Genomic DNA, 22,733 nt, shown 5'->3' with positions numbered 1-22,733 from the left:
TTATGAAAATTGTGAAAAATAAAAAACAAGTCATTTTGCCATCAAACTTCACATAAAGGCCTAGTGGACCATTATATGAATTTACAAGCCATAAAAATGGCATTGGCATGGCAGAAATATAAAGATGTGCCTAAACCCACTTACTGTGCAATTATGAAATGCATGGTGTACAGCTCGAGCCCAAGACACCCGTGTGTAGTGCATGGCCCAACATGTGCCTATGGTGTTCAAGGGAATTGTCTATACCAAAGGCTAGCATGTCTTGATATTGGTTGAAAATGTGCCAAGACAAAGGGCCAATAAGTCCTATTGGTGGTAAAGGCTTGTGCATGCATCGATGGTCATTCGGTGTCGATGGTGGTCAAGGCATGTACATGTGTCATGATCCACAAACTATTCCAAGCCCAGGGGTTCTATATAAGTTAAAGAGTAGTTCTAGTTCTAGCGAGACAAGGCTGATAGCCAACAAGACTAGGCCTTGAGGCCTACTTAAAGCCTAGGTCATAAGGAACTGGCACAAAATAGTGTTATGGGCAGTGATCAAGACTCCAAAGGCTTAAGCAAGGTGTTTAGGTTTGGTAGAATTGAACCAAGCCCACGTATAGGCACTAGTGAGTGATGTCAAGCACATAATTAGACACAGGCAATGTGTCATAGGTTGCACATTCCTTGGTCTAAAACCATATGTCTATGCGGCACAAAGACTACTCTTAGTCTAGGTTAGCCTTTTTTCAAGTCCTATTCTCCATGGACAGATCATTTTCTAATCCTTCAAGCTACATACTCATGAGCTTTTCTTGGCTTGAACCCATATGGTCACATGCACATTCCCAAACTCTATAGGGAGAAACCCAACTCCCATCATAATTCTTTGTCTATGAATCTCAAGATGGCTCTAAGTACCTATTTTACCTATAGGCATCAAGATCCCAAGCAGCGACCTTCATTGCTCATAAGGGTGCACAACCCCAGTTCTTATGATTTTATTTTATTCTGGCTTGGTGAGAACCCAACACCATGCTTGAACCCAAAGGCACAACACAAATGCTGGTTAGTAGCGAGCCTAAAGCTACATTAGGCTCTTGTCTTATGAAACTCATATTTTTTTACCCTAGCCCTTAGCCTCGTTCTAGGCTACCTGCATGCATGATGGACCCCTTACATCATGCCTATCCCATTTCAAGGGACTTAGGTGTGCTACCTTAACTACAGAACACCTCTACCAATTGGTCAAAAGGGTCTAGCAGTGTGCCTACCTACTAGCCTGCTCATCCTTTAGGCTCAATGGTGCCTTTCCTACATAAACACCATCTTATGATCCTTGGTTGCTCATCGAACTAGTACAATGAAAGGAAAATAAAAGGAATAACAAATGCTAACATCTATCCCCATAGTTTATTGCAATGGCACAATATAAAGCCTATTAGCCCTAATCATCCTTGGTTTTACCATGACTCAAGGAGACATCATGCCACACTCATGACTCAACGATACCTATCCACCTAGACACCATATATGCCTAGGAATAGCTTATTTCAGACTAGCCAGGCCCTCACTTACCCAGCAAGAGCATAAGAGGTTTTTTAGCCATCCTACTAAAAACTATAAGACTGTTTGAATTGGGGACACCTTTCTATTTAGCCACTTTAGGACCTTTCTTCAACCAACTCAAGGCCCAATAACCTGTCTCTTGGCCACCATAAGTCTGGCGTTCCACTTGTTGCTCCACCAACCCACTCGAGGGTGTTCGTGCATGGCTTTAACTGATAGCATCCTATTGGCTACCCAACTCCAGGGCACCCACCCATTGGCTCACACTTGCTCGTGCATCTTAAGGCTTGGGGCTCACACTGCTTGCACACACTATGCACAACATGTTCTGGGGCTTACATTACCTACACATAGCTTCAGGACCACTTTCTTGACCATAAGGCTTCGTTTGCTAAACAGCCCAGTGTTAATCATGGCAGGACCAAGGCATAATAGGGTTTGACCATGATATTTTCCTTTATTTACTATGTCGATGCTCTCATCGATGGTAAGACCACACCTAACTCTCTTGTTGCACACAATTGACATTTTCTCATATGTCCCTCCCTTATGCCCTTAAAGATTGGTTTAAGATCTCATCACATGAGGCACCACCTATTGTACTCATCCATTATCGATGTAAAGGGATCATCATAGCTCTAATGCATCATTGTATTGATTCCACCTCTAGTCTACAGTTGTTTCATGTCGTTGGTGCCATTGTACTACTTTACCCATGATCATATCATGTTTTGACCTCGAGGCACCCTTGTCAATCATAACCTTCAGTAGAATGAATGACCAATTATTTTGCCACACATCGATGTAACCTATCGCACCAACCATATACCTATGGCACCAATTCTTTGATGCACCCCTCTAAATGTGGTGTTTAGGTCAACCACATTCATACGACACCACCCATGATAAACCATAGCATGGTGGCATTTGAACGATTTGGTCACCTTGCAACTCAAGTCATTTTGGCCCCTTCATGGTCAACCCTCTAAGTGTGGCCCTCTAGCCAACCACCTTTGTGGTGGCACCTTAATGCTTATTATCTTGAACTCAAACTTATACTCTTATATCTTATAAGCTTCACACCTTGTCTTAATTTCGTAGGAAATCACACATCTTCCCAACTTTTACTTGAACTCAACTCAACTTTACATGCAACCATGTCTCCATGATGGTTCCATAACTTATCTTCAAAAGGCCAACTTAAGGCTTACACAAAACTCTAAGATCCATTTTACTACTTTAAGCACCAAGTCCTTTGACTTGTTTAAACTCATCCAGTCTACTAATCAAATGCAATTTGATTGCCAGTACCATTGGCTTACTCAACTTGATTAGTTTTTTAACCTAGACAAGTTGTAAGGCCTTATCAACTGCCTGACTCCTGCTAGTTTGCTTTACAAACTAAACACAATTGTGGTTCACTGTCCACCACACCCATAAAGCCTTTTCTCTCGACCAACATAAGCATGGTCTATTGACCATCACAAACTCAAGGCTTCAATCCTTAGCCAAGTTAAATTCCTCTACTTTTATAAAGTCACTCTATGCTTGGACCCAAATACTTGGCTCGTACCCTTGCTAGGACACCTGTACCACATAATAAGTGCACTTATTTTAGTAATTAATCTCAATAAGCTCATCTCAAATCCCTCAAGACCAGACACATCTTGGTCGACATGACCTTGCTTAACATCATTCCATGGTCTATGCCTCTTTCATATTTTGGTCTCATCTATTCTCCACCACTCAATGGGCATCGCATGTCTGCACGAGCCAATGCCATTCACTAGGTGAGGCTAAACTCTCATGCTCTTTCACTTGGCATCTAAATGCCTACTCAATGGCCTTGCGCTAAAGCCAATTTTCCTATAGGACACATTGATGGCTCCTTCTTGAGCCCACATAGCCATTTTATCACATTCTCAACCTGATAGCTTTATTTGAGCTTTTTACCATTTCAATATATCGTTAACATGCTCGCACCTGAGGCCAATTTAGTCCCATAGTTGAGCTAAACTAGGTACTGATACAATATGTCATGGGCCACGTGTTATTTAGACAGAAACCATATGTATATATGGCACCAAGACTACTCTTAGGTGAGGTTAACCTCTTATGAGTCCCTTTTTCCATGGATAAATCATTTTTTAATCCTTCAAATGCATACTGGTGAACCCTTCTTACCTCAAGCCACATAGAGTCATATGCACATTCTTAAACTTAATAAGGAAGAACCTAACTCCCATCACAATTCTTAGTCCATGAAATTTAAGGTAGCCCTATGCACCTATCTCTGCCTATATACATCAAGATCCAGAGTAGTGACCTACTTTACTCATAAGGGCACACAGCCCTGTTCTTATAATTTTATCTTATTATGGCCTGGAAGAACCCAACACCATGCCAGCCTATATCGTACTTTGAACCTAAAGGCACAATATAAATGTTGGTCAATAGTTAGCTCAAAGCCACACTAGGTTTATCTCATCTCATGAAACTCATATCTTAAGGCCTTAGCCTTTAACTTCATTCTAGGCTGCCTACCTATATGATGGGCACCTTACATCATGCTCATCCCACTTTAAGGGAATCTAGTGTGCTATCCTAGCTACATCACACATTTATCAATTGGCCTTAAGGGTTTAGTAGTGTGCTTTCCTACTAGCCCACTCATCCTTTAAGATCAATGGTGCCTTCTACACAAACACCATCTCATGATCCTTGGTTACTCATCAAATTAGCTTAAGGAGAAAAAATCGAGGGGCATGGTAAACGCTAACATCTAACTCATGGTTTAATGTAATGGCATGATACGAGGCCTACTAGCCCCAATCATCTTCAGGTTTACAATGATTTGAGGAGACATCGTGCCATACTCATAACCTAATAATGCCCCTTCAATTATACATCATATATATCTTGTAGCTCATTTTAGAGTAGCCAAGCCTTCATCTACATCCTAGCCAAAAGGGGTGAAGAGCCAACACCAGTGTCTGCCTATAAAGAGCATAAGATATTTCCCAACCATCTGACCAGAAGCCATAAAACTATCTGAAATGGGGACATTTTTCTCCCTAACCATCTCAAGGCCTTTCTTCAACCAACTCAAGGCCTAATTACCTATCTCCTAGCCACCATAATTTTAGCATTCCATTCGTTACTCCACCAACTCATTTAAGGATGCCTGTGCATGGCTTTGACCAATAACATTCGATTAGCTACCTGCCTTTAAGGCACCTATCCATTGGCTCACACTTACCTATATGTCTTGGGGCCTAGGGCTCACACCACCTACACACACTATCATTAACATGTTTTGGGGCTTACACTAGCCACGCATAGCTTTAGAAACACTATCTTGACCATAAGGCCTCATTCACTGCTCAGCTCAGGGTTAATCATGGTATGACCAAGGTAAACTAGGGCCTAACCATGACACAAGGGCACTGATGATTAAGGTGCGAGTGCATGGTTAGACCCAAATGGAGGATGCCTAAACATAATCTTGGAAGGATCAGATTGAAGGCTTCTAAAAGTCTTAATATTGCAACAAAACTTTCGATAAGATAAAATTATGCTGAGCACTTGAGTTTCATATGCTGACTCGAGCATATTGAGTTAATTCCTTAACTAAGGACATACAAAGTTTGGCTTAAGACTAAAGCTTATGACACATACACCAAGAGTCATTTGATGTTGATAGAGCTTGAGGGGTGGACAAGTACCTTGGAAGGGATAGAAGAGTGATAGGAGGGTTATAGTACACATGCCATGCCAAGTGTCAGCATTTGGTGATGGTGTTTGAGGTAATAACCTATACTAAGGGCTATCATATGTCGATGATAGTTAATGCATGTGCTGAGACTAAGAGCTAATATGTCTTAATGGTGGTTCAAAGGGTCATTGGGAGTCGATGGTGGTCATGACATGTGCATGTGTCATGATCTGTAAGCTGGTCTAGGACTAAAAGTACGTTTTGAGTCAAGAAGCAGTTTCAGTTCTAGTAGGATAAGGTCTGACAGCTAAGAAGACTAGGTCTTGAGGCATAATAGAGGCCCAAGTCATAGGGAGCTAGCCTAAAATAGTAGTACAAGTAGTGATCAAGACTTTAGATACTTAGGACTAGTGTTCATGTTTGGTAGCATTGAGCAAGGCTAAGATGCAGGCACTAGTGAGCACTTATATGAATTTACAAGCCATAAAAATGGCATTAACTTGGTAGAAATATGAAGATGTGCCTGAACCTACCTACTACTCAGTCATGGTATGTATGGTACATGGCCCCGACCCAGGATACCCGTATATGGTATATGGCCCAACATGTGTCGATGGTGTTTAAGGGAATTACCTTCACAAACAACCAATATGTGTCAATGGTGGTTGAAGCATGTACTGATAATGGTCGAAGTAACTGCCACGACCAATGGTAGCACCCCTGCGCTTGGCATCATCAAACCTATAATGCCACCATAGAGGTGTAATGTCCATAAGATACATAAAGGTGGTGCTTACCTTAATAGCATCATCTTTGATGCCTAGTACATGGAAATACTACTCCATGCCCCATAAAAAGTTGTCTACATCATTTATGAACCATGTTCCCTTGTACTCCTTCGACTTAGGAACCTTGACCTTAGTCCTTATGAGTATACCTCCCCTTATGGTTGCCTTGCATGTGGAGAGCTTTCTCTTAAGCTATTCCATCTCCTCCTTCGTGGCCTCCACCAAGGCTTATAAGGTAAAGTTCTTATGGGTAAGGCTTTTAATCTTTTTGGAAAAAGTTTGCCTTAACTCTTTTGTGATCTTCTCTAAAACCAATTCTTCCATTTAGTCTTCATACTTGTCTCACATTTTAGCCACGGCCAACTCAACCTTGGCCAACTGAGCATCAAACGCTGAGATCATGTCCTTTTTGGTGCTTTTCTTGCCCTTTCCAATAATGCATGTCTTACAAGCTATTTTCTTTTCAATGTGTTGGTGGCTCATCTCAAAAGTAGACATTGTCTTAGATTAGGGTTACATACCAAACTGTGCTTTGATACCAACTGTCATGGGCATCAATCCTTGTAACCATATGGCTTTAGATAGGAAATTACTATTCATATATGCCTAAGTTAGCCTTTAACCTAGTCAAGTGAGTGTGCCACTCACCAAGACTAGTCAGGCCCTAAAGATAATCGAACACTATAGCACACTAAAAAGGCATTAGTGAAAGAACACAAAATCATTTCTATTGCTGGAACAATGTGGCTATGTACAAATGTGCTTGAATAGCTTATTGGTTCAAAAGTTCAAAAGTTCATAAGTTGGTCTTAGGGGGAATATGGCACCTTTATTTATATTTAAGCCCCTATGGCTTATGTGGTCACTAAGGAGCCAAAGTAAGGAGCTAAGTGTTTGGCTCTTATATATATTCTAGAAGGTTCCAAGGCCCCTAGATACATATAAGGTTGATTAGGGAATTTTAAGAAAAGAGTTGGTTCTAGACACTTTATGGCCCATCGAGTCTATAAGGTTCTAGGCTCATTTGTAGAATGCCCATGCCTCAGACCTTCTAGAAGCTTTTCTACTTGATGCTACAGTAATCATACCTATTTTTGTATCTAACTCTTCTATAAGGTTCTATGCCAATGTGCCTAGTGTTATGGTCAGGCTATGGTGTACCTTAGTCCTACCCTGACTGACCTTGAGCTAATCAATAGATAAGGCCTTATGGTCATAACAGTGGTCTAAGAGTTATGCACAGATAGCGTAAGCCTTGAAACATGTTGGTGATAGTGTGCATGGGTGGTGTAAACCCTAGGCCCCAAGATGCGTAGGCAAGTGTAAGCCAATGGGTAGGCACCTTGGTGCCAAATAGCTAATCAAGTGTTATCAATCGAAGCCAAATGCTAGCACCCTTGAGGGGGTTAGTGGAGCAACAAGTGAAATGATGGAATTATGGTGGTTAAAAGATAGGTCACCTTGCACTAATTTGGTTGAAAAAAGGCCTTGAGGTGGCTATGGAAAAGTGTCTCCATTATAGATACTCTTATGGTTCCTAGTAAGATGGTTGGGAAATCTCTCACACTTTTATAGGCGATGACTGGTGTCAGCTTTTCACCACCCTATTGGCTAATATGCAAGTGAGGGTCTAGCTAGTTTGAAATGAGCTACTCCTAGGCATATGTGGTGTCTAGGTGGGTAGGCATCATCTGGTCACGAGTGTGGCATGGTGTCTCCTTAGGTCATTGTAAACTTGGGGATGTTTAGGGTTGATGGGTCTCGTATCACACTATTATGTTAAACTCTAGGGTTTGGTGGTAGCATTCGCTGTGCCTCTCAATTTTTTTTCCATGAGCTAGAAAGATCATGTGATGGTGTTTGCATAGGAGGGCACCATCAAGCTTGATGGATGAGTGGGCTAGCAAGCAGGCACGTTACCAGACCCTTATGGCCAATAGGTAGAGGTGTGCTATAGGAGGGTAGCACATGTGAGTTCCCTGAGATGGGATAGGCATGGTGTCAAGTCTTTATCATGTGTGTGAGTAGCCTAAAATGAGGCTAAGGGCTAAGACCTAGAGATATGAGTTTCATGGGATAAGACAAGCCTAGTGTGGCTTGACATTGGCTATTACCAGTATTGGTGTTGCACTTTTAGGTTCTAGGCATGAGAGCTTGCTTATGAAGCAAGCAGGAATGGTGTTAGGTTCTCACCATGCTAGAATGGGATAATATCATGAGAACTAGGACGTGAGTTCATATGTGCAAGGTGGGTCGATGTTTAGGGCATTGATGCTTACGGGCAAAGATGGGTGCTTGAGGTCATCTTGAAAATCATGGCATAATGAGATAAAAAGAGTTGGGTTCCTTCTTATTAAGATTGGGACTACTGTAGGTGACCCTAAGAGGTGAGTATGTAGCTTGAAGGATTAAAAATGATCTATCTTTGGAGAAATGGACTTAAAAAAGGTTGATCTCAACTAAGAATAGTGTTGGTGCCACACAGATGTGTGGTTTGGGTCAAAAAGCACATAGCCCATGACATTTTAGTATTAGAGCCATGTTTGCTTAGTGGTTAGACTAAGGTGGCCCCAGGTGTGGGCATAATAATGATAGACCAAGGGGGTGCTAAGCTCAAAGAGAGTTATCGAGGTGTGATTATGGTAATATGGCTATGTGGGCCAGACAATGAGCCACTGATGCATGCTGTGGGAAAAATTGGCCTTGGTAGAAGGCCTTTAAGTGGACTTTTGGATGCCAAGCAAAAGAGCACAAAATTTTAGCCTCACCTAGTGAATGATGTTAGCTCATGTAGGCATATAATGCCTATTAAATGGTGGACAATAGATGAGACCAAAATGCAAAAAAAGCACACATCTTGACATGGTTTTTAAGTAAGGCCATGTTGGCTAAGATGCATATTATCCCAAGGGACATGAATTGAGCATCAAGATCAATGACTAACATATGCACTTTTTATGTGGTGTAGGTGCCTTAGTGTAGGTAGAAGCTGAGTATTTAGGTTCTAAGCGCGTAACCAATCTATAGAGGCAGATGAGTTTAAATTGGCTGATGATTGAAACCATAAGTTTATGATAGTCAATAAACCTAAAATCTAGTGGTCAAAGGATCATGAGAGTGTGCCAGTTAGTGGACCATGCTTATGTTGGCCAAGAGAGAAAACCTTATAAGATGTGGTGCTCAGCAAACCACGATAGTGTGTAGTTCAGTGGAACTAACAAGTAGGAGTTGGCCAATTGATAAGGCCTTAAGTTCTGTGGATCAAAAGATCGATTAAGTTAAGCAAAGTTGATGATATAGGTATTCAACTTTGCATCCGTTAGCAAATTGGACAAGTTTGAGCAAGGTAAAGAAAAACTGATTAAGTTGAGCCAAATATGGAGTCTTAAGTAGATGCAGCCAATGGGATGTCTATGAGTTCGAGTAAGTCAATGGGCCTTGACTACTGAGTGGGTTGGTGAACCCTGAGATGTAGCCAATTAGGAGATCCTATGTTTAAAGTTGGATCAATGAATCCTTAAGCACTAAGTGGGCTTTGAGATGCCTTATCAGCTATGATAAAGTCAAGGTAGACGAGTTATGGAACCATCATAGAAATATGGTTATGTGCAAAGCTGAGTTGAGTTTGAGTGAAAGTGGGGGAGACTTGTGATTTTTGGTGGTACTAAGCCAAGGTGGTGAAGTCTATGAGATATCTAAGCATTGAGTTTGAGTCCGAGATAGAAACTGCTAAGGTGCTACCATAAGGATAGTTGGCCGGAGGGCCATACCTAGAAAAGTGGCCATGGAGAGGCTCAAAGGACCCAAGTTATGAGATGACCAAAGTGTTTGAATGCCATCATGTTAAGGTCTATTATAGGTGCTATCACATGAGTGTAGTTGACCTAAACACCATGTCTAAAGGGGTGTATCAAAGAGTCGGTGCCACAGACATGTAGTTGGTGTGATGGGTGACATCCAGCTGGGTGCACCAATATGTGGCAAAGCAAGTGGCCATTCATTTAACTAAAGGTCATGATCGACAAAGGTGTCTTGAGGTTGCAACTTGGTGTAATCATGGGTGACGTAATCCAATGGCACTTAATGAGAAACTGAGATTGAGTTTGATAGGCAGAATTGGAAACAAAACAAGAGGTGCAGTGGAGTAAAGATGAGACCCATCTACATCAGCAATGAACAAGTACTTTGGGTTGTGTCTTATATGACAGGATTTCAACCCAAATCTTAAGGGCACAAATGAGAGACAAATGAAAAATGTCAACTGCATGCAACAAGAAAGCTGGGTATGGTCTTGGCATCGATGAGGACATCTACATAGTAAGTGTAGGAGAGTGTCATAGTCAGGCCTTGGTGTGCCTTGGTCTTCCATGGTTAACCTTGAGCTGAGTAGCGAATAAGACCTTGTGGTCGAGATAATGGTCTAAGAGCTATACGTAAGCAATGTAAGATCTGAAACATGTTGGTGGTAGTGAGTGCAAGCAATGTGTGCCCTAGGCCCTAAGATGCATAAGTAAGTGCAAGCCAATGGGTGGGCACCTTGGAGCTAAGTAACCAATCAGGTGTTATCGATTGAAGCCATGTGTGGGCACCCTCAAGTGATTTGGTGAAGGAAAAAGTTGGATGCTAGAGTTATGGTGGTCAAGAAACAGATCACCAAGCATTGAGTTGATTAAAAAAAGGCCCTACGGTGGCTAGGAGAAAAGTTTCCCTATTTCAGATGGTCTTACAGTTTTTGGTATGATGGCTAGGAAAACTCTTACGCTCTTTAAAAGGGGATGACTGGTGTCAACTCTCCACCACCCCTTTAGCTAGTGGGTAGGCAAGGGCCTAACTAGTTTGAAATGAGCTACTTCTAGGCACTTATGGTGTTTACGTGGGCGGGCATTATTGGGTCATGATTATGGCACTATGTCTCCTCAGGTCATTGTAAACTTAGGTATAGATGGGGTCAACGGGCCTTGTATCACACCTTTGCATTAAACCATGGGGTTAGGCCATAACATTCACTATGCCCTTCGATTTTCCCTCATTTAGCTAGAAGGATCATGAGATGGTATCTACATAGAAAGGCACCATCGAGCCTGAAGGATGAGCGAGCTAGCAGACAGGTATGATGCTAGACCCTTGTGGCCAATTGGTAGATGTATATTGTAGGTGGGTTGCACACTTGAGTTTCCTAAGGTGAGATAGGCATGATATCATGTGTCATTAATGCATACAGGTAGCCTAAAATCAGGCTAAGGGCTGAAGCTCTAAGATATGAGTTTCATGGGATGAGAGAAGCCTATTATGGCTTAAGGCTAGTTGCTGACCAGCATTGGTATTGTACCTTTAGGTTCTAGGCATGAGAGCTATGTATGATGTAGGTAAGCATGGTGTTGGATTCTCAAAATGCCAAAATGAGATAGTATCATGAGAACCAGGGCTATAAGCCTTTGTGTACAAAGTGGGTCAATGCTCGACACCTTGATGCCTATGGGTAAAGATGGGTGCTTCGAGCCACACCGAGAATCATGGGTTGATGAGATAAGGGGAGTTAGGCTCCTCACTATGGAGTTTGAAAATGTTATGGGTGACCCTACAGCATCTAAGCTAGGAAGAACTTATGAGTATGCAGTTTAAAAGATCAAAAATAATCTATCCAAGGAGAAATGGACTTGACAAAGGCTGACCTCGATTAAGAGTAGTCTTGGTGCCATATAGACATGTGGTTTCGGTCTAAGGAATGCATAGCCTATGACATTTTTGTATTAGATCTATGTTTGGCTTAGCACTGGCACTAAAGTGGCCCCAAGAGTGGGCATGATAATGATAGACTTAGGTGATGCCAAGCTCAAAGAAAGCTATCAAGGCACAATTATGATTATGTGCCTATGTAGGCTAGAGAATGAGCCATTGATATGTGCTATGAGAAAAATTTACGAAGGTGGAAGGCCTTTGAGTAGACTCTTGGATGCCAAAAGAAGAGGCACGAGAGTTTAGCCTCACCTAGTGAATGAAGTTGGGTCATGCGAACATGCGATGCCCATTGAGTGGTGGACAATAGATGAGACCAAAATGTAAAAGGGCCACACTCCTTGTAATGGTGTTTGAACAAGGCCATATGGGCCAAGATGCATGTGGTCTTGAGGGACATAAGTTGAGCATTGAGATTAGTGACTAACAGATGCACTTGTTTTGGGGTGCAGGTGCCCTAGAGAGGGTATAAGCCAAGTATTTAGGATCCAAGCATGGTGCCATTTTACAAAGGTAGATAAGTTTGAGTTGGCCAAAGATTGCTATGAGTTTGTGGTGGTCAATGAACTATGAGTTCTAGTAGTAAGAGGATCATGAGAGTGTGCCAGTCAGTGGGCCATGCTTGTGTTGGCTAAAAGAGAAGGCCTTACGAGATGTGATGCTCAGCAAACCACTACAATTTACAGTTCAATGGAACAAACAAGCAGGAGATGGCTAGTTGATGAAGCCTTAAGTTATGTGGGTTAGAGGACTGATTGAGTTGAGAAAAGTCAATGGTATTGGCATTCAAGGTCACTTCTAGTCAACAGATCGGATGAGTTTGAGCAAGTTAGAGAAAAGCTTATTGAGTTGAGCCAAATATGGAGTCTTTGAGTAGATGTGTCTAAAGGGATGGCTATGAGTTCAAGTAGTGGACCTTAAGTACCGAGTGGGTTGGAAAACCTTAAGATCAAGCCAGTCGAAGACTTTATGTTTAGAGTTGGATCATTAGATTCTCAAGCACAGAGTGGGCTTTGAGATGCCCTATGAGATATGCTAGAGTCAAGGCAGATGAGTTGTGGAACCATCATAAAGATATGGTTACATGTAAAGTTAAGTTGAGTTCAAGTAAAAGTACGGGAGACTTGTGATTTCTAGTGGTACTAAGCCAAGGCAATGAAGCCTATGAGATATCTGAGATTGAGTTTGAGTCTAAGATAGTAGCATTAAGGTGCCACCATAAGAACAGTTGGCCAAAGGGCCACACCTAGAGAGGTGACCTTGAAAGGGCCGAAAGGACCCAAGTTGTGAGATGACCAAAGCGTTTGAAGCCATCATGTTAAGGTTTATTATGGGTGGTGCCTCATAAGTGCAGTTGACCTAAACACCATATCTAGAGGGGTGCATCAAAGGTTCAGGGCCGTAGGCACACAATTGGTGTGATGGGTCATATCTAGTGGGGTGCACCAATGTATGGCAAAGCAAGTGGCCATTCATTCTATTGAGGGTCATGATTGACAAGGTTACCTCAAGGTCACAACTTGGAGTGATCAAGGGTGAAGCTGTGTAGTGGCATTTAATGAGAAACTGAGATTGAGTCTGACAAGCAAAAATGAAACTAGCACAACAGCTAAATGAAGTAGGGATGAGACCCATCTACATTGGCAATGAATGAGTATTGTAGGTAGTGCATCATGTGATGGCATCTTTACCCAATCTTTGAGGGCATAAGTGAGAGACATATGAGAAAATGTCAACTGTGTGAAACAAAAGAGTTGGGTGCGATCTTGGCATCGATGAAGGCATCGACATAGTAAGTATGGGAAAGTGTCATGGTCTAGCCCTGGTGTGCCTCTATCCTACCATGACTGACCTTGAGCTAAGCAATAGACAAAGCCTTATGGTTGAAACAGTGGTCCAAGAGCTATGCACGGGTAGTGTAAGCCTTGAAACATGTTGGTGGTAATGTGTACAGGGGGTTTGAGCCCTAGGCACCATGATGCACGGGCGAGTATGAGCCAATGGGCGGGCACCCTAGAGTTGAGTAGCCAATGAGCTACTGTTAGTCAAAGCTATAAGTGGCTACCCTCAAGTGGGTTGGTGGAGAAATGAGCAGAATCTTGGAATTATGGTGGCTAAGAGACAAGTCACCAGGCACTAAGTTGGTTGAAAAAAGGCCCTGAGATGGCTAGGGAAAAAAGTGTCCATATTTTAGATAGTCTTTTTGTTCCTAGTAGGATGGCTAGGAAATCTTATATGCTCTTTATAAAGGGATGAATTGTGGCAACTCTCCAGCACCCCCTTCGCTAGCAGACAGACAGGGGCCTAGGTAGTCTAAAGTGAGCTACTCCTAGGCACATGTGGTGTTTAGGTGGGCAGGCATCATCAGGTCACGAGTGTGGCATAATGTCTCCTCGAGTCATGGTAAATCTAAGGATGGTTAGGGTTGGTGAACCTGGTATCGTACCTTTGCTTAGAACCATAGGGTTAGGCAATATCATTTGCTATGCGCCTTGGTTTTCCTTCCTTGAGGTGAAAGGATCGTGAGATGGTGTTTATGTAGGAGGGGCACCATTAAGCCTTAGGTATAAGTGGGCTAGCAGGCAAACATGTTGCTAGACCCTTGTGGCCAATCGATAGAGGTGTGCTACATGTAGGTAGCACACCCAAGTTTTCCCTAGGCTTGATAGGGATGATATCAGGTGTCCATCATGAGTTCAGGCAACCCAAAATAAGGCTAAGGACTGAGGCCCTAGGATATAAGTTTCATGGGATGAGATGAGCTTAATATGGCTCGGGGTTGGCTGCTGACTAGCATTAGTGTTATGCCTTTGGGTTCTAGGCACAAGAGCTTGTGTATGATATGGGTAAGTAATGTGTTGGGTTGTGAGCCCTTATGTGCAAGGCAAGTCGATGCTCAAGACCTTGATGCCTGTGGATAGAGATAAGTGGTTGTGGCCACCTTGAGAGTTATGGGCTGATAAGATAAGGGGAGTTGGGTTCCTCTTTATTGGGTTTGAGAATGTTGTGGGTGACCTTATAGGGTCTAAACTAGGAAGGGCTCACAAGTATATGGCTTAAACGATTGGAAATGATCTATCCATGGAGAAATGGACTTGAGAAAGGCTGACCTCAACTAAGAGTAGTCTTGGTGCCACATGGATGCATGGTTTTGATATAAGGAACATGTGGCTCATGACATTTTAGTATCAGAGCCATGTTTGGCTTAGTAGTGTGTCCAAGGTGGCCTCAGGTATGAGCATGATAATTATAGACCAAGAAAGTGCTAAGCTCAAAGAGAGCTATCGAGGTGCCATTGAGATAATATGGCTATGGGACTAGAGAATAAGCCATTGATGTGTGTTGTGGAAAAAATTGGCCTAGGTGGAAAGCCTTTGAGTTAACTCTTGGATGCTAAGCAAAAAGGCATAGGAGTTTAGCCTCACCTAGTGAATGGTGTTGGCTCATACGAGTATGTGATGCCTATTGAGTGGTGGACAATAGATGAGACTAAAATGCAAAAGGGGCTTACACCTTGGAATGGTGTTTGAGCAAGCCCATGTGGACCAAGACGTATGTGGTCCTAAGGGAAATGAGTTAGGTGTTGAGATCAATGACTAACATGTGCACTTGTTGTGTGGTGTAGGTGCCCTAACCGGGGTTACAAGCTGAGTATTTAGGGTCTAAGTGTGGAGCCATTCTACAGAGGCAGATGAGTTTAAGTTGGTTGAGGATTAAAGCCATGAGTTTGTAATGGTCAATGAACCATGAGTTATGGTGGTCAAAAAGATCACTAGAGTATGCTAAGAAGGCCTTATAAGGTGTGGCACTGAACAGACCACAAACATTGTGCAGTTTAGTGGAACGAGCAAGTGGGATTGGGCCAGTTGATAAGGCATTGGGTGAGGACCAATTAAGTTGAGCAAAGCAAATGGTATTGGCATTTAAGTTTGCATCCAGTCAGCAAACTGGATGACTTTGAGCAAGGCAAAGAAAAGTCAATTAAGTTAAGCCAAATATGGAATTTTTGAGTAGATGCGGTGAGTGGGATGGCCAGTTTGAGTAGGTCAATGGACTTTGAGTACCGAGTGGGTTGGTGAACCCTAAGATAGAGCTGGTCAAGAGATCCTATGTTTATAGTTGGATCAATGGATCTTCAACACTGAGTGGACTTTGAGATGCCCTAAGAGCTATGCCAGAGTCAAGGTAAACAAGTTATGGAACCATCGTGAAGATATTGTTGCATGCAGAGCCAAATTGATTTCATGTAAAATGGGTGAGACTTGTGATTTCTGGTGGTACTAAGCCAAGGTAGTGAAGCCCATGAGATATTTGAGCATTAAGTTTTAAGTATGAGATAGCAAGCATTAAGGTGTCACCACGAGGGCCATTGTCTAAAGCACCACACCTAGAGAGGTGACCTTGGAAGGGCTGAAAAGACCCAACTTGTGAGATGATTGAATTGTTTGAATGCCATCATGTTAAGGTCTATTATGGGTGGTGCTGTTTGAATGTGGTTGACCTAAGCACCATGTCCAGAAAGGTGCATTGAAAAGTCAGTGCCGCAAGCATGTGATTGGTGTGATGGGTCCCTTCCAGCAAGGTGTAACAATGTGTGGCAAAACAGGTGGCTATTCATTTGACTAAGGGCTAAACCCATCTCACATTCCCTATTGGTGGGTGAACAATCAAACACTTGGTGAATTTTGCTTCACAATGATAGCAAGAGCCGACATCGAAGGATTAAAAAGCAAGTTACTACGAACACATGGCTGCCACAAGCCAGTTATCCCTGTGGTAACCTTTATGACATCTCTATCTTTAAATTCCAATGGCTTAAATGATCGGTAGGCCATGCTTTCATGGTTTGTATTTGTACCAGAAATCGGAATAAAAAGTGCTTTTTACCTTTTTGTTACACATGAGATTTTTGCTCTTATTAAGCTCATCTTACGACACTTGTGTTATCTTTTAACAAATGTGCCGCTGTAGCCAAACTCCCTACCTGACGATGTCTTCTGCCTAGATTGACTGACTAAAACTCACCTTGGGTCCAAAAAAGGGGTCATTCCTCACTTCTGATTGATAGAATAAGTAAAATAATGTTAAAAATAGTGGTAATTCAATTTCTTCTGAAGGCTCCTACTTATACTACACCTCTTAAGTCATTTCACAAAGTCATACTAAAGTTAAGCTTAAAAAGGTCTTTTTTCCCCACTAATTCGACCATGCTCGTTCCCTTGGCTATGGTTTTGATAAATAGTAGACAGGGACAGTAAGAATCTCATTAATCCATTTATGCATGTTACTAATTAAATAAAAAGGCATTCAGCTACCTTAAGAGAGTCATAGTTACTCCTACCATTTACTCGTGCCTGGTTGAATTTCTTCACTTTGACATTCAGAGAGGTAGAAATCAAATTGCATAAGCATTCACAAGGATCATTGCAATGCTTTGTTTTAATTAAATAGTCAGATTCCCCTTCTTTGAACTAGTTCTGAGTTGACTGTTCATTGCCCAGGGAAGGGCCTTGAATGAGCCATTCCTAGTCCATCCTCTAGCTAGCATGCATCGACCTACTCTCACCATGAGAGCAGTATAAGTAGTGCATTGGTACCTGATGGGATCAGGACTGCGACCCCATGCCCAGCCCTCACAACCAATCCTTTTCCTGAGGTTACAGATCCATTTTGCTAACTTTTCTTACCTGCATTCCACCAACCAGATGCAGTTCACCTTATAGACCTATTATGATTATGAGTATGACCGAGCACAAACTGCACTCGATCCTCTAGATTTTCAAGGGCTACTAGAGGTGCACCAAACACCAAATGACATGCGATGCTCTTCTAGCCACTAGACCTTCCCTCAAATTGAGGCATTTCTAAGGTGGGCAGGTCATTAAACAAAAGGGCACCAATGTCTCTAGACTTTTAATGTTGCCAGCAATCATCGCATCTTGGTTTAAGAATTTTAACCCCAAATGCCTTTCGAAGATCATGTTGGACTCACTCACATGGAACCTTTCCCCTCTTTGGCCTTCAAAGTTCTCATTTCAATATTTGCTAGTACCACCAAGATCCATACCAACGGCTACTCTACTTAGGCTCACACCTTGGGTTTTATGGCACCGTCGCCCCCTCTTACTTATCGAGGGTTGGCTCTTACCTTAATGGCCAAGTATAGATCTCACGTTTAAGCGCCATCTATTTTTGGGGCTAGTTGATTTGGCAAGTGAGTTGTTAACACTCCTTAGTAGATTTTGACTTCCATGACCACCATTTCACTGTCTAAATTGACCAACACCTTTATGGGTTCTAGTTTAGCATATAGTTGGGCACCATAACCCAGCTTTTGATTCATCCTACATTGCCAGTTTTGCTTACCAAAAATTGCTCACTTGGTGTTCTCAATTCTATGGCACTGTTCAATGAAGCAACCATACCGCCCTAGCTATTTAAAGTTTGAGAATAGGTCGAGGGCTTTAGCTATGAATTGGCTTTAGCTTATAGAACTTGCTAAAGACTCTTGCTATCTTAAGGGAAACTTCAAAGGGAACTAGCTACTAGTCAGTTCGATTAGTCTTTTACCTCTATACCTAAATCACACGAACGATTTGTATGACAATATCGCTGTGGCCCTCTACCAAAGTTTCCTCTAGCTTCATCTAGTTCAAGCATAGTTCACCATCTTTTGAGTCTCGATAGGCATGCTCACACTTAAACCCTTCTTAGACTATCAAGGTTGATCAATGGTGCACCCACGAGGGATCCTGCCAATCAGCTTCCTTATGCCTTACGAGTTTCCTAGCTTATTGATTCACACACATGTTAGACTCCTTAGTCCATGTTTCAAGACAGGCCAAATGGGGAGCTCGTAGGCCGATGCCAAGAACATGCAAGTGTTGAGGCATGCTAAGACAATGCATGCTATATTCCATGATTACAATGACGATCTTTACGGGCATATCAAAAGCCCAAGCTTGGGCCACTACCATAACCTAGGTGGTCCACACCTCAAGTCGATCGGTGGATCAACTTTTGTCATTCCACACCCAACTGGGGTGCATTGCTGGCCCCTATCTGCTTCTCTCTTGATAATTTCATGCACTGTTTGACTCTCTTTTCAAAGTCCTTTTCATCTTTCCCTCACGATACTTGTTCGTTATTTGTCTCTTGCCTATATTCAACCTTAGATAGAATTTACCTCCCAATTGGGGATGCATTCCCAAACGACCCAATTCACATTCAATGCCTCATGATGTGATAGGCTCCAGGCACAATGAGGTCCTCACCCTTTCTGTGCCCCTTTCCAGGAAACTTAGGCCAGGTCTACCATGGAGGATGCTTTACCATACTACAATTCAAATGTTGTAGGCACTCGATTCTTGTGCTGGGCTTTTCTTGATTTGCTCGTTGTTACAAGGGAATCCTGGTAAGTTTCTTTACCTCTGCTTATTGGTATACTTAAACTCAGTAGGTAATCCTACCTAACCTAAGGCCATGATGCAAGCATCGATTGAGCAATGTAGGGGGTCCAATGGGGTCTAGATGGACAATGAGCATGCATCACTAGAGATAAGGCATGCTAAAAACTTTACCACTGATGCTCATGAAACTATCATTACAAGGGACTCACTTTTGGGCCAACCATGATCGATAAGATCACGGGAGGCCATCTTTCACCCCTTTACCCGAAGCCTAATAGGTAAAGGGTTGGAGGGGACAATGATGCATGACACCTGACTTAATGACTTGGGGTGCAACTTGCATTCAAAGACTCAATAGTTCATAGGATTCAATAATTCACACCAAGTATTGCATTTCGCTATGTTCTTCATCAATGAAAAAGCCAAGATATGTATTGCTAAGAGTCATTTTGGTTTTTCATGACAAAAAGAGTCACAGTGCCACCTGTGCACTCACCGTGAATGGGATGGCAATGACACATGCACTTTTTTTCATTCTGGTTCCTTGGCACGATTCACACAAGGGTTCATTATTCGACCATGGCTGATGATACCAATCGTTTTGTCCACCCAAAAGGCAAAACAAATCAATTATCATGCATGCCCAAGGCTTGAACGGACTCAAGGCATGGAATCACCCTTGCCCCCTCGATGTTCCCTTAATGCTTTCATGGGTCATTCGTTGTACAAGTTTCGACAATAATCCTTCCACAGGTTCACCTATAAAAACCTTGTTACGACTTCTCTTTCCTCTAAATGATAAGGTTCAATGGACTTTTAACAGCATCATGGATAGCAAATTATCCACATTGCGATGATCTGAACACTTCACTAGACCATTCAATCAGAATAAGTGATAGTGGTAAGTACAAAGCGTAGGGATGTAGTCAATGTGAGCTGATGACTCACACTTATTAGGAATTCCTTTTTGAAGACAAATAATTGCAATGATCTATCCCCATCATGATGAAATTTCTAAGATTAACTAGGCCTATCGACCAAGGCTATAAACTTATTGAATACATCAATGTAGTGCACGTGAGGCCTAGAACATCTAAGGGTATCATAGACTTGTTATTACCTCAAACTTCCTTGGCTTAAATGACTATAGTCCCCCTAAGAAGGTAGCCACAAAAGATCACCTCTACATAGCTAATTAGCAGGTTGAGGTCTTGTTCATTAAGGAATTATCTAGACAAATCACTCTATCAACTTAGAACAGTCATGCACCACCACCCATGAATCAAGAAAGAGCTCTCAGTCTTTCAATCCTTACTATGTCTAGAATTAGTAAGTTTCCCCCATGTTGAAACAAATTAAGTTGCAAGCTCCACCCCTATTGGTGCCTTTCCATCAATTCCATTAAGTTTCAGCCTTACGACCATACTTGTGCCAGAACCTAAGGACTTTGATTTCTCATAAGGTGCTAGCAAAATCCTAAAAGTAACATCTGTCGATCCCTGGTAAGCATCGTTTATGGTTGAGACTAAGACGGTATCTGATCATTTTTAAGCCCTCAACTTTCATTCTTGATTAAGGAAAATATCCTTAGAAAATGCCTTCGTAGTTGTTCATGTTTCATAAATCCAATAATTTCACCTTTGACTATGAAATACGAATGTCCCTGACTATTCTTGTTAATCATTACTTTAATCTTGAAAGCCAACATGATAGGACCGAAATCCTATGATGTTATCCCATGCTAATGTATACAAGTATAGGCTTGCATTAGGCACTCTAATTTCTTCAAAGTAACAGCATTGAAGGAATGACCCAATGACTTAAAGCTAGGAGTGCATCATCGATAGTAGAGACAAGTAGACTGGTGCCCATAGTGAGGTGGACCAAATGACCCAACCTAGTTCCAACTACAAGCTTTCAAATCGTAACAACTTAAATATAGGCTATTGGAGCTGAAATTACCACAGTTGTTGGCATTAGACTTGCCTTCTAATTGATTTTTGTTAAGGGATTTAGATAGTACTCATTCCAATTACCAAACTCGTACAGCCCAATATTGTTATTTATTGTCACTAACTCCCTATGCCAGGATTAGGTAATTTGCATGCCTGCTACCTTGGATGTGGTTGCCATTTCACAAGCTCTCTTTTTAGAATCTAACCCTAATTCTCTGTCACTTGTCACCACCATAGTAGGCCACTATCCTATCATTGAAAGTTAATAGGGCAAAAATTTGAATGATGCATCACTGGCAGAAAGGTCATGCAATCCATCAAGTTATCATGAATCATAAGAGCAATGAACCAAGCCTATGTCAAACTTTTATCTATTAAATGCATCCTTTCCAAAAGGTGGGTTTGTTGTAAGTATTAACACTATAATTACTATGGTTATCCGAGTAGTAGATACCATCAAACAAACTATAACAAGCATATGACTACTGGTAGAATCAACTAGGTAACTTTTTTTCGGGATATTGGCACTACATGGACCTCAACACATTAATTGAGTGGCAAATAAGGCCAACACAGAGCACAAGTTTCATGCATGTCAAGCACATAAAATGCATAGCATCGGACAAATAAGGGTCAAAAGCTAGTGCCCACAAAACATTTTGCATTCAAGAGCATGATTGAACACTAGTGCACCAATGCAGCCATGGAGGTTTGGGTGTCACTCTTAGGACACGGGGCACAATTAAGGTTCAACCCATAGCCTCTAAGGACACAAGATAGATAAGGGATGGCAAGACATCTAGTTTCCATCAATTTAGGCATGAAGCATAAGATCCTGATTGTGCCCTCATAGTATGATGACCATATGGATGGAGAGATTGAAGAGAATGATAAGTCAACAGTTTGATGCATCAAGCATGGAGCCTACCAACATGCACAACCATAGCACCACTCATATGTCTATTGCATACAAATAGTAGCATCCATGCACATCGATGCACAACCCACCCATTCAATTACTTAATGAGTGAGTATAAGAAGTGAAGTAAGAGGCCTTGCCACAATCGCTTGGCATAGGAAAAACACAAGCAAGGGCCATGAGACTACCCCTACCATCCAACAGGCAACAACGGCATGACAACATCAATGCTTGATCTACTTAGGGCTGCACACAAAAACTCCACTATCACCACTCTAGGGTGACATTGCTCGATTCAAAGACTTGTTCTTGGGGTCTTAGGTAGCATTGGCTATATGCATAAGCTTGCCAGGCCAAGGCATTTTTCTAATTGATGATAAGGGACCACGAGACTACAAAATACTTGAAGGACTTGGCCAGACCAAACCTATGACCGTAGCTTCTACTTGTACCAACCTAGGGAGCTATTGCTTGATTTAGGGATTTGGTTTAAGGTATGGGCAGCATTAGCAGTAGGTGTCATTTGACAGGGGCTTAAGCCTAGCACCCATGTGGCCTTAGGGTAGAAACAACCATCCATGTGCCTAAGTTAGCCTTTTTTCCAACTCTATGCTGAATGCTTGTGCCGTGCATTCCATTGGCTCAATTTTGTGATCCACC

General features: G+C 42.1%; 3 pseudogenes; all 3 read right to left on the bottom strand.

Annotated features, from left to right (window-relative positions):
* Positions 1-16,195: 16,195 nt before the first annotated feature.
* On the bottom strand, positions 16,196-19,273 carry LOC149516309 (25S ribosomal RNA; annotated as a pseudogene).
* A 219-nt stretch (positions 19,274-19,492) lies between these two features.
* On the bottom strand, positions 19,493-19,645 carry LOC149516308 (5.8S ribosomal RNA; annotated as a pseudogene).
* Positions 19,646-19,935: 290 nt separating this feature from the next.
* LOC149516307 (18S ribosomal RNA) lies at positions 19,936-21,659 on the bottom strand (annotated as a pseudogene).
* Positions 21,660-22,733: the final 1,074 nt, after the last annotated feature.

The sequence above is a fragment of the Durio zibethinus genome, chromosome 10 (assembly GCF_047325235.1).
Source record: "Durio zibethinus cultivar Kanyao isolate XHJ-2024 chromosome 10, ASM4732523v1, whole genome shotgun sequence".
In the NCBI taxonomy this organism is placed as follows: domain Eukaryota; kingdom Viridiplantae; phylum Streptophyta; class Magnoliopsida; order Malvales; family Malvaceae; genus Durio; species Durio zibethinus.
Note: the sequence above shows the minus strand (reverse complement) of the source record. Positions and strands in the feature narration are given on the sequence as shown.